This window comes from Anomalospiza imberbis, chromosome 7, assembly GCF_031753505.1.
Source record: "Anomalospiza imberbis isolate Cuckoo-Finch-1a 21T00152 chromosome 7, ASM3175350v1, whole genome shotgun sequence".
Taxonomy (NCBI): Eukaryota; Metazoa; Chordata; class Aves; order Passeriformes; family Viduidae; genus Anomalospiza; species Anomalospiza imberbis.
The window spans coordinates 34,048,123-34,061,086 of NC_089687.1; the positions used below are offsets into that span (position 1 = coordinate 34,048,123).

At 44.3% G+C, this 12,964-nt stretch overlaps 1 long non-coding RNA gene across 1 annotated transcript in view; it reads left to right on the forward strand.

Annotated features, from left to right (window-relative positions):
* Positions 1 to 12,964, forward strand: part of LOC137477438 (uncharacterized) — a 53,941-nt gene that overhangs the window by 38,306 nt on the left and 2,671 nt on the right. The gene's annotated exons all lie outside the window — the stretch shown is intronic.

The following is a 12,964-nucleotide window of genomic DNA, read 5'->3' on the forward strand; positions in this document are numbered from 1 at the left end:
TTTTAGGAAATCTCTTGCTTTCACAATCTAGACCTCATTTTCCCTTCAGTCATTAGTAAGACTTCTCAATGAGGTATGGATAGCTTTCAAGACATGGAGCTTGGAGATATGAGCATCATTCTCTGAGATCATATGTTCTCTGTCCTTGTCACTGGAATCCTGTCTTTACCAAGCACACAGTCTGCATTTGCTTAAATACTGCTAAAAGCCCAGACACTCCAAAATGTGTTTAACACACTGGAACACCCTGTTTTCTAATTACCTGCATGATTCTTGCTGTTGTGTTAGAATTTAAGTGGTATATAGCTCAGTCTTATACAAACCTTGAGATGGCCCAGCAAGAACAAAGCTGTAGGAACCAAATTTTTTCAGCTATTTCCATGTTTAGCAGTAAATACTATTTACTGATTTATGAAACCTGTGTAGATTTCAGATAATATTTGTGCATTTTGAATCATACCCATGAAGATGATTGTCTTTGGGGAGAGATGGCCATAACTACATTATCATATAATTATTCACGTTACACGTATCTCAGAAAGCTGTGTTAAGAATGTAAGTAGCATTGTCAAGGTTTATTAAGCCCTGATAGAGGTCCCCACAAATATCTAGAATGTATCTGTACCACAGTTGTCTGAGAGAACACAAATGAACATAAAGCATTTGATGAGCTCCCCTTTTCTCATGAATCACTATGATAATGTTTCTAAGCATCCTGTGTAAAAAGTGTCTGTATTTAGAGAATTGACATGGAAAGATAGAGCTGACAGCTTGGGCTGGAGGTTTGGGAGTTTGAGGTCATTGTGTTTGGTGGCAGTGTTCCCTGTGGCACTCCCAGCTGTGGCATCCCTCTATAATTGATGCTGTTCCTTTGGTCCAGCCTCCCAGCCATCCCAACTCAGTGCTCTGAACTGACCTTCTTCTGTACCATTAACAGGTACTTTCTGGTGGCACTGTACTCTCTTGTCCCAGCAGGATGTTCATTCCCAGTGCTAAGCCATGGCTGGAGAGATGTCTTCCACCCAACAGGCAAAGGAGGCTGCAGACAGGGCCCGGCAGGCTTTTCTTGCACTTCTCCAACCAGGCAGGGGCAAAGAGCCTCCTTTCAAAAATGTGACAAGATGACAATGTGAGTCCCTTAATGCTTTTAGTGGGAGAGGGGAGACTCAGAAACCACTCATGCTGCAGTCCAAGGTGAGCGAGCACACAGTGAACTTCCTCTTTTTCCAGGAGGCAGGAAGGTCTCACTGCAGCCAGTCATACAATGGATGAAGCTGACCAAGCTCTTTAAAACCAGCTGTGGTGGAGCTTGGCCACTTGTGCTGTGCTCTTAATGTTTGTGTGCTCACTCTGTGTGTGAAAACAAACTTGGTAAAGCACTGCAAAGTCTTCCCAATGAAGCTGCTCCTCAGTGCAAGCCTGTTTTTTGGGGAGCAGTGATGCAGATGTAAGAAATGTCTCTCCTTCAGGGTCTGTCAAGAAGCTGTGCTGGCTCTAAATAGACTGCTGCTGCTGCACTCCTAATTTAGCTGTAGGCAGGCAAGTGACATGGTAAAGCTCAAGAATGTCACTTTGCTTCTTGTGTGACCTATGAGATCAGAGGTTTTTAGGAGATACACAGTGACTCTTGCAGAAAGTGCTGCTGGATACATGAGGTGGAAATCCTCTGGGAGGGTCTCTGGCTGTAGGGAGTGACTGAGCACCTTGAACACCCTACATAAGCTTCGTTTGTGCTGCCTGGAGTTTAGCAGCCAGTGCAGACTGTCTATGCCTCTACCTACAGCCCTTGCAGTTATTATCTCTAAAGTTGCAATTTTGTATAAGACCCATGTAATCAGGTGTTTGGTGGTCCTCCAGAGTGCAATATAAACCAGGCTTATATAGCAGCGACTTCTGTTTGAATATCTAGCCCTGAGAGCTTTTCCCCTGCTTGTTAAACTTCTGTCAGAGTCAGATATTTGCAATATGAGATGCTTCAGAGCTGCCACCACGAGGCTGATGACATATTTTAGAAGACTGTTACTCCCAAAAGTAGTTCAAAAATGCCTGGTATTGTTATTGAATACTTTTTCCCAAACTCATCATCCCAAGCAACTCCATTAAGCTGATAGAACTGCAACAGTTGGCTGTGGGTTGCTCTCTGTGTATGTGCAGGTTTTCAACACTTTGCTTAGTAGGTTACTTCTATCGTTCTGTTTGAGAAACATTAGATCCTAGAAGTGGGAACAGTAAGTGCAGCTGAACCCTAAGTGCCAAGGCTGATTTGGGTGATTGTTTATAGCAAAGACAGTTTAAGTCACAGTGGTAAGTACAGTGGAAGCAGCTTCACTTCTGTAGTTTTGGGGGCTATAGAATAGGTGGGAGATTGGGTCCTGAAAGGTTATACTACCATGCAAGAGTTGTCTAACACAAAACCCAATGTCATGGCTTCTTTAAATTAATTGTGCTGCGGTGAATGCAAGCCAGTGCCTCTCCTTCAGAATAATTTGTGAAATTGTTTCATATGTGTTCATTTTTGATTTGTCCTTGTGAATGTTACATACAGGTAATGACTGATTAAGTGCTTTTCTTAATTCTTATTGTGTTTAAGTGAGTTGGCAGGGACAAAGGTTATTAGTCAGATTTAAATTGCAAGTTTTTGGGGACTTAGTATTTGTATAGCAGTTTTAAAAAGATACCATCTTCTAATTTTAATGCTGCTCCCTGCAATGAGTGTGCAGGTTTCTTATTACAGTAAAATCATATTGAGATAATTGGGGGATGTGAGAATCAAGGCATCTGGGAATGTGGCTGTGGCTATCTAACCTTTCCCTTGTTGGATGTGTCTTCCAAATGATGGGAAGTATTGTAATGTTAGCAGCCTTCTGCCAGTGCCTCTCTTCTCCCTCTTCCGGAGTTGAATGTCAGTTTAGCACAGCCTTTATAGGGTACCTTGAAGTGGGGGGCTGTTCTACATTTAATAATGTCAGAATAACCAGCCTGAGAGGTGTGAGGCTGGAATAGCACATTTGTGCCTGCTGCTGTTGGGGGTATGTGTCATCCAGTTGTGGTTTTTATGATCTGAAAGAAATTGAGACTCTCAGTTTCTTGTAAAATTAGATGAAGCTTGTCTCTTCAGAGAGTCACTGTAGTCTCTTCCATTTTCTCTTTGCATCACCTTTTCCTTTTCTTTTCTGTTTTTTAACCTTCTTGCAGTTGCAGTTCCCTTTTGTTGCCATTATGGAGGCAGAATTTTTATCTATCCCTTGGAAAGGATATTTGCAATTTTTACAAAGATTTTTGTCTAGTGTTTTTATAATTTTAGCAGTAATTTAAAAACCATCATCAACTCTGTCTGCTGTGGGTTTTAACACTTCATACAAGTATGCTGGCAATCCTGGGTAGCATGTTTGCTTCTCTGTCTGAGGGTGGTGAACGCTGAAAAGCACCTTGCCCCAACTCCCAGTCCATGTAATTTAGCAGATCTGCTTGCTTCACAGCAGAGTTCATTCCTCAGTTCCTAATTAACTTGACAAGTCTTTCTTATCCCACAGTCCTGTCCTTTCAAAAGGAAGGAGAAACCTGAAAACACATCACAGTTGTGAACCCTCGTGGTCTGTCTGCTGCTGCGAGGGGAGGAGCAATGTGTTTGCTGCAGAGGGATTTAACAGCTGAAGAAAACAGTCCAGCAGAAAGTGACAGGGGCAGCTCCTGGGAGAAGATAACTGCCAGGAGGAATGTGTTGTTGGCAGCTTCAGCCACTGAAGGTTTGTTTCCCCTCTGATGCAGACCTGCTTTCCCTGTCAGCCTTTGCTTAGTAATGAGGATGGTAACTTATTTATTGGACAAGGATTTCAGCAGTCACAAATGATTTTGAGAGACGTTGTCTTGGGTTTTCAGAAAGTGATGCAGACTCTCCTCTTAAAAACAAAATAAACCACTGTGTGGCCGCCTTTCATGGGTTTTTAAGGTGAACATCCTCCAAATCAAAGTGTCTCAACTCACTTTATTTTGAAAATCAGTTACTACAGATGGATTTCTAAAGAGCAAGTGATGGCTAAGTCTGTTTCTAATAATGTCTCTGGAACCCCAAGGACATGAATTATGCTGTACATTGTGTGTTGCATGATTAGGATTTAAACTAAGGAGGAAAAGATCCTAATGGGAAACAGTGGTAAGAGGAGGTTACAAGCAGGCACAAATACAGGCAGGCAGTCTGGTAAGTGGGTTCAAGGGAGAGCTAGGAAAATGTGTAAACACAGAATTTTGGTACCCAGTACCTTGAAATGGTATTGTCTGCATATAATGGGATGCTGAATTGATGGGAACAGTTAAACAAGGGTCTGGCACAACTTTTTCTGTTCTGAGTTTTGGGGGCAATTCCAGTCTGCACAGTGGCCAGATCATGTACGAATCACTTACTGATTGGCTGTTATACTACAAGGGTCTGATCAGGTTATAGTACGTGACAGTTTTCAGCATCCAGCATTGACTATTGTATTCATACAAAGCTTATTGTCTTTTCAAGGTTGTCCTAAATACTTCTAAAGTAACTAAAGTACCTATGTAGTCTGTAGGCCAGGGTCGTCCAGTTCCTGCAAAGAAATAACATCAAATCTGCAGGCCACGGTTGTCCAGTTCCTGCAAAGAAATACCATCAAGGATATCATGCCCTTGTTCCATGACAAATTCCTCTACACTCTCTTCCAGGGTTTGAAAATTCTTCTAATATGCTTTTGTTTTTTCTTAATGCATTTAGTCCCAGATGAAGGATGGTGATTTTCACCTTTCTGTAGCCTTTGCAAACTGTCAGTTGGATTTTTGTGTGTTGTCTTTTCTTCCAGCCCTAAATTTGTGCCCATGCAAGGCTTCCAGCCCTGTGTCACTGTGTCTAAAGGTTGTGTCCAGTGATTTAGCTGTGTCACAGACAGGTAGAAAAATTATAAAAGACAGGTGTCATTAAATCAGGCCTGCTCTGCTAAAGTAATAGCTGGCCTGTCATTTCTTCTAAGTGCAGCTAACTATTTTGCAAGCTCTCATGCAAAAATGTCTTGAAAATGAGAGTTCATCAACAATCTATTTTTAGGGTGAAAAGCAAGTGCACCTGTATAAACAATAAGATTTGTCCCATGAGAATCAGTGAAGAAAATATGTAAATAATTCAAGAACAGAGAGATTTGATGGACAAGTTAGTAAAATACCTTTTACTAACCAATAGAGTAATTGGCAAGAAAGCTATTAACCAATTAAAGTTCCACATGGCTTTGTAAAAACTGTACAAAAATAGTTGTGTGAATAAAGAATTGGCTTTCTCTGCATGAAGAAAATGAAGTCTCAGCTGACTTATTACAACATAGGTGGAGCTGAAGAAAATGTGCCCAACAGCTATGGGAAACTAAAAGTCTTCACGGAAGTTCTTCATTTACCAAATGAAGAAATGGGGTGCCTGGCCTGCTGTAGAACAGATGGCCAAGAGATCCTTGCTGTTTTTAACAGCTCTCTGAGAGTCTTGGCCAGTCTTTGTGGTACTCTTAATTGTAACTCAGTTTCCACAAAGGTGAATGACCTTTGCAGCAATTAAGTACAGCATCTCAAACTTTCATGGTCCTTTTAAGGAGCTGGTGACAGTTTCTGTGCTGGTGGGCTGTGCATTCCTTGGGGTTCACATGGCATGGCCTTGCACATGTGCAAAGGACATCCAAACAAATACTCAGCCTAGCTCCCTGTGACCTACCCTCACACAGCACATCTCCTGCAAGCTTCCAGGGCTGGGCATTGCTGGCTGGAAGCAGTGAGGTTTTCTGCCCATTCTTCCCTCTCTAGCTGAACTGGCAGGCCTGGCCAGAGGCAAGGAGAGAAGGGTTCTAAAGGGCTGGCTGAAGTTCTAGAGGCTGGCCACCAAAAGGGCTGGCTGCTATCTGAGATGTGGGATGCTACCTTCTTCCTGATCCCTGTGAATCCAGCCAGAGCTCATCTTCTCGCCATGGTAGTACATTCCTGACTTTATTACAGGGAATAACCAATGGCAGAGCATGATGATAATGGGTTAATCAAATGAGAAATGATTCACACATTTCTTCATTTGGGAAATGAAGCACTTCAGTGAAGACTTTTAGTTTCCCAGACTCTCTTTCACATGACTCAGAAAGGTATAATATTGGACTCATAGCATTAATTTTGTATTGCTTTGTTCTATATTTCTATATTTGGAGTTTTAGGTACTTATTTCTTCCTCAGCAGCTTTTAAGCATTTTCTAAGTGTAGTAAAAATGTTACTCTTTGCAGTGTGACAAATGCAAAAGAAGCATCTTCACATTTCAAGCTCTATTTGGGGTCTCTCTGTGATGTGCCACGTCCAGAAAAAAATGAGAATCTCTGCATCAGAAGTGCTGGAAAATGAGCAAAAGAAATGAGAGAAAACCATAGCAGAGAGCAGCCAAATGACTCATTGGAAGAGCTCTAGCTTGGCTCGTCTGTTCATTTGCAGGCAGAGGAAGGAGACTTGTCTGCTGAGTCCAAGGCAAGGCTGTCTCAGCTGGGCACCTTTCAAACCACCTCCAGACCTCTTCTCTAAGTTTCTTTCCTTTTGATGAAATGACAATGTTTAGGGAATTGTCAGAGTGTTATGTAGAGATGTTATAAGCTTGAGTGGGTTAGACCTTTAGTGGGTTAGACCTCCAGCCACCTTAAGTGCATGGAGGCTTTCTCCTAATTCCTAGTGGAGTTCTCAAAGCTGCCTTCAAAAGTGGTGTGGGGGTACTGTCTTGAGCTGATTGGACAGAGGAGGCAGTGGGACCCTATCTGGAAATGATGTGTCTGGATGGGGCTTTTGAGCAACCTGGTCTAGTGGAAGGTGTCCCTGCCCACGTCAGGGGATGGAACAAGATAAGCTTTAAGGTCCCTTTCAACCCAAACCATCTTGGGATTCTGTGACCTTCCTCTCAGACCAGAAGTGGTGGCAGGACGGCACGTGAAACTTCCAGCAGCTGAAATTATTAAAGGACTCAGCTCTGCATGGACACAGCATGAACCATTTACAGTTGAAAATGTGTTGAGGTCAGTAATGTAGTAGGGTTTTCTTTTTTCCAAATGGTGCGGTTCATTGGGGAATTTATCTACCATCTATCTAAGGAAGATCCAAGCTGCGTGTGGATTGTTAAAGAGTTTTGTTCAGGTATATCTAATCTATTTTCTAACTGAATACTTTGACTGTAACCTCTGTAGTCTGAGTAATGTGATTCACTCTTCTTGGCCTAGTTTCCTAAGAAGGTGAGGCTCTGATATTTGCCTTCCTTGTCGATATTTCTGTATTCTCTCAGTGATGCCTTTTTCTTCATTTTCTATTTTTTGTTGTTTTTCTCTAAATCCAGCAAAAAATAGAAAGAAGGAGGGAAATTTGTAGGAAGGTGATTGTCTTCCTTATAGGTGTTTTGTGACAACTGCAGCTGGGAAGAGTCCCAAATCAGGCCCTCTTGCAGTAAAATACCTATCATATTTAAACCATTAAAAGCATGTCAGGCCATATTTCTGTTACTACAGAGAAAGTCCATTTCCCCCTTGCTGACATCAGCTGTCCCAAATCTGGGGTATAGGGAGTAAGTGTTAATATAATTCTCCTGGGGTTTACAAGATAGTAATAATTCCACACTTGAATGCATAGACTGTTCAGTGGAAGGCTAAGTGATTACTGGAATAAGTCAATGAGATTACTGCTGCTGAAAACCAGGGAACTGGCATTGTGAATATAATAAAAGAGGATGATGAATGATGATTGTTCTGTTTTAAAAAGGGTCTGTGTGCTCCCAAACCCCAGATTCATGTGTACTCATTTGGGATCCCTACATTAGACTGTCTTCTCCATATGCTCGTAAAGCCTGGGGTCAGCCCTGCTGGAACAGGGTATTTCCCAGCCTTGGAGGGGTATAAACACCTTGGATTTATCCCCTGTGATGATGAACCACCAGGAGTTCCCAAAAGCTTCCACTGGCAACTTCAGCCTTCTGGTCTGGAGCCCAACTTCTTGCAGATGAATTTGTCAGGCTTGCAAGTATTAAGCACTGCAGTCTAATGGGGTGGTGAGCCCGAGTCTGGGAACTGCTGTGCTGTTTCTGGGTGTGGCTGTCACCTAATTGCCACCTGCTGTAGCTGTCACCCAGGTGGGGTTTGTTCTCCTTCCCATGGTGATAAATGTGCTATGAATTCCCAGCAAGGGGATCCCTGGATGTAGGATATACTTTCATTCAAAGTTTGTATTTTATGGTGATTTTCTTGGAGTGTCTTCAAGTTTATTTCTGGAGGCGTGTCTCTATTTTTTCAGCCACTCATAAAAATCTGATCAATCCCTTGCTGTCCCCTACTGGGAGTGTCAGGATGGAGGTAGAACACCTCATTTACAGAGAAAACTGTTCCAAATCTCTTCTGGGAATAGGGGAAACCCCTGCAATTAAAGGCTGCTTTGTGTGTCCCCTGTGAGGAAGCTGTTTGGCACCACTGTGGTCTCCTCCTCACCACTTAGGGGTATCCTTAAAGAGGGGGATCTATAATAAAACTTGACAAAATGGTGGAAATATGATCCACTCCTCAGTGTGATTAAGGCCAGCAGTCATTATGTGGAACATTTGCTCTTGCCTTGTATGCAGCTCTACACTACAGTGTAACTATTTATGGGCCTGGCTCCAAGGGGATTTATGGAAAGCAAAATTCTCCTAGTGGATTTGATTACCGCCTGCGAACGCTGCAAATGCTGCAGCAAATTGCAACTGCTGCAAAATGAGCTTTCCACAAGGGCTGCCTGACACGTGTCCTGCTAGCAAGAAATTCCCCAGCCATGAGGAGATGGAGTTAAATGGCTCCTCACAGTCCTGCTCTTTTTTCCCTTCTTAAGGCTTACGAGTTGGTTTTACTGCTGCCTCTGTGCCATTTCTGTCTTCCTTGACACGGAGCAAGCAGAGCAGTACTGTCATACGCAGGCTTCAAGGGTGGCCAGTCATTAGAGGATCTATTGTACTTTTTTTGGCCACATTTGTCATCTTTCACCCTCTGGGGAAAATGTAGGCATTGCAGGGCATCTGAGGGTGAAGGGTGGTTGCAAGTTGTCCTGTTCAGAAAAGAGGGTGGCAAAACCAAATTACTTTTGTGCCTCTGAAGTTGAGGGACACATGAAAAATAACTTTATTCTCTCCTTTTCTTTCTGCTGGTACTCTTAGCAACCAGAATGTCCAAATACTGGGAATGGGGCTGTTCTTGGGAGGTCCTGGACTTCCTCCCTGTGAGCTAAAGGAGGGTTCAGGTTTCCTTGTGTTAAGGAAGGAAGGGTTCAGTTTCCTTGTGTTTCCTTGGTTTTGCCTTCCCCCTCACATTGTGTTTTGCCTTCCCCCTGCTGTGCGGCTGTAAACTGGATTTGTGAAATGATCCAAAGTAAAAGCTACCATGCTTTTTCCCCAAAAGTGGCAGCATAGAGATAGAAAACAAGTGGGTGACTGAGGTAGGGAGAGACGCAAAGCAGAAGTGTCAGCAGCAGAAGGAAGTGGCAGGGACCACCATGCTAAGGGTGACAGCTGGCTTGGGGATCATTTGGGAATACAAAGCTTTGTGGGTAAGGCAATAGCAAACTGTCTTGAATCAGCAGCTATATTGAGAATTGTTTTGTTCTGCTTTTCCCCAACAGCTTTTGAGAGAATCGGTTTGATGCTGACACAGGAAAAAATCCTGCAGGATTTAAAGTTATGCCAGTTCTCTCTGGGTCTCAGAGCTGCCATGCATTGCTGCCCAGGAGACAGAAATCTTCGTGCTCATCCTCTGCTTTGAAAGGTTAATTGTGCCAGTGGGGTGGCAGGAGGCTGAAGAGCAATGCTCATCTCCAGACTCCAGATGCCATGTTTGCAGTAGTGCCAGCAGCCTTTATGGGCTTGCAGAGCATTACCCAAGCCATGCAGCATCACTTCTGCAGGAGCAACATCCCAGATCCTTCCTCCTAAGCTGGTATGTTGTGATACATTGTAATCTTTGGCAAAGACAGGGAGTGTAGGAGGAATGCAAATACATTTGTCCTGAAGGGAGAGTGCTGGTGTATCTGTTTCCAGTTCATGGTAAGGGGATATTTGACGAGTGGCATCCTCAGTCTTGGAAGAGTTTGCTTGTTCTTTCAAAAAAACACAAACAAACCTCTCCCTGCCCCCGCCCCCCAACCCAAACAAATACAAAAGGAAAAATGAAGCAACAAAAATCTACCTGTCAGATATTGCTGGGAACCAACCAAGACTTGCTTTTAAGGTCAGGCACAAACAAGCTTATTAGCTAAGTCTGAAATTTGACCAACTGTTCGAAGTTAAATAATTCCCCTGACTCCTGTTGCAGAGGGGCTGGATCCTAAACTGCCCTCAATCAGTTGCAGTTCCAGAAGTGGCCCACATAAAGGTAAAAAATACCTTTTGCCAAGGTTATTGAACTATGCTGGGTAAGTTGAGAGGCACAGCTATGGAGATGCTGCAGTATCCATTCACACCAGCTGTGACACTGAATTTGGGGGTTTAAGTCTGTATTGGCCTGGGCTTATCTGGTTCCTGCTGCATTAAGAGTGAATTTGCATGGTAACATTGCACCCCAGCTGACCCCAGAGATCCCACTGAAAACCTGAAACAAAGCATGGCCTGAGACCCTCCCATACTCTTTAAGGCCCATTTCCTTGCCTTGTGCTCCTCTGTCCTCATGCACTGCTGAAGCAGGGGGATTGCCTGAAAATTCCCAAGGCAAGCAGCAGGTGAAGGAGACCAAGGTTGCTCTGGCCCTGTTGGGCAGAGATAGCACTGGAAGCCCATCTACAGGAGCTGTTTCAGCTCTACCTAAGCCGGGTTTTTCCCTTGACAAATATCCCAGTGGTGAGCCTTGGTGTCCTTACACATGTGCCCAGTTGGATTTTCTTGATGCTCTTGCCCTTCTGGGATGTCCCCAGTCCCTATGGCATTCTAAGGGAAGGTATGTTTGGTGCAGCAGACTTCAAAGAGTGAAGGGCAACATCTGTGGAAAAGGGAGTATTTGTCTGTCTATTCCCTGCAGGTTGGGAGTGGTTGGTGGCAGGGCTTGTGTAATATCTCCAAAGCTGACGTGAGGAGATTGTCATCCAGTATGTGGAGTGTTTCCTTGATTCCTTGATAACCTGAGCATGAGCTGTCCACCCTATGGGGAGTTTGAGTGGCTTCAGGCAGGACTGGGAAAGATTTCCTTTTTTTTTTTTTCTGTCCCTCAGGGGTGTATATGACTGAGACCATGCATTTTGGAAGGGCTTCCATGGTTCTCACACGTGTCATCCCACACAGTACACAAATACAACCTCTCTAGTGTGGGCTTTTTTGGTTTGAGTGCCTTTCCCAGGAGCTGAACCCGAGCTCTCCTGAGGTAGGACTGAGCAGCTGAGGAGTGCGGGTATGTGCTTGAAGTGACAGGGTGGCCGCTGCTGTCAGGCTGCATTGCCACCTGCTGGGGACAGCAACGCCCTTCTGCGAGGGGTCCCCAAGCTAGCGCCCTGCCGGGGGAGTCTGGCTGGGCTCCAGCCTTTTTCCTCAGGTGCTTATTTTGAGCTGATCTGCTGCCTCTTGCTTTGTTGGAGTTTGTCTTCAGGCACGAGTAATGTGCAAGTTGTAACTCCGGGGGTTTAAATTTCCTGGTTTGGGTACTGGCCTTCAGGTTTCTTTCACAGGTGCAGCCAAAGGAATGCAGGGGACACTTTGGCCAAAGGACTTGGACATTCTGGGCAGGAATAGGTGAGGAATCTGTGTTGTTCTTCTCAATGTAAAAAAAAAAAAAAAAAAACCAACCCAAAAAAAACCCCAAAACTCTTGCTACAAATTATCTGTACGTGCTCGGAAGTGGCCTGGAACAGGACTTGTGGACTTGTTGGGACCTAGCCATGTTCCCTTGCCATCAAATTTGGCAAATCAGATTTGGCCAAGCTATTACACTGAGGTGCAAAAACATGGACAAAATAAAACGGGAAGCCAGAAAGATGAGACAAGCGATGCAGTGAGGTCTGGCTGGATAACTTGTGTAAGCCAGCAGGTTTGGGCACCACTGGCTGCTTCTCCCAGAGCTGCTTTTGTGGGATGTGCCACCCTTATTCTCCACCTGGCTCAGCTCCAAGCCTGTCAGGTAGAAGCAGTCTGCTCTGGGGCAGGGGGATGAGCTGGGGTTTGTGGAGGCTGAGATCTCTTCTGCTGTGCTTTTTCCCTATTACCTCTGGGAGAGCATCTGCCACGCCACAAGCCAGCAGCCTACTCCAAAGTGGTTTCGAAGGGAAACCAGTGTGCATCAAATCCCTGTAGTGGTAGTTCATAAATGGATTTATCAGCTCAGTGTGTCTGACTGCGAAGGCTACAGGGGCTGAGGACAGCTCATGGCAGGATTTTTTGGCAAAAACTTTAAATAATGTTAGCCACTGATTTAGTGTGTGTGCTGACAGCTGTTAGTGAGCATTTAAAAAGTTAATATGTAGGAATGAGAAATGAAGTAATTTATGCAGACACAGCACTATCTGTTGCTCTCTTGCACTGTCTCTATGTCATATCTTTGATAGCTGAGGCTGCTGTCAGCTCTTGAGAGCTGAAACCATGCTGGGCTCTCAGGGGACATGCGCACATACAGATGGCATTTGGTTAACAGCCTTTGGGATGTTTTTCATCTTGCTGTTCACACTCGTATACACAGGAGGTGAACACAAACTGAGCAGATGATAAGCATTCAAAATATGTTTTTTACTTGTTTCTTGGTGTTGAGGAATGGCTGCAGGAACAGGGTCATGGATCGATGGAACAATTGTCCAGCAATCCTCTGTTTGAGACCCCAGACCTGAGCTCTGTGCCCGGGAGGAGCTCTGGCCTGGGAAACAGCACTGGGCCTAGGCCTGTGAACAGCACACTGTGCATGTACAGACAGCAAAAGGCAGAAGATCCTTGAGATAGGAGCTGTACAAGAACAGGATGTAAAACAAGAT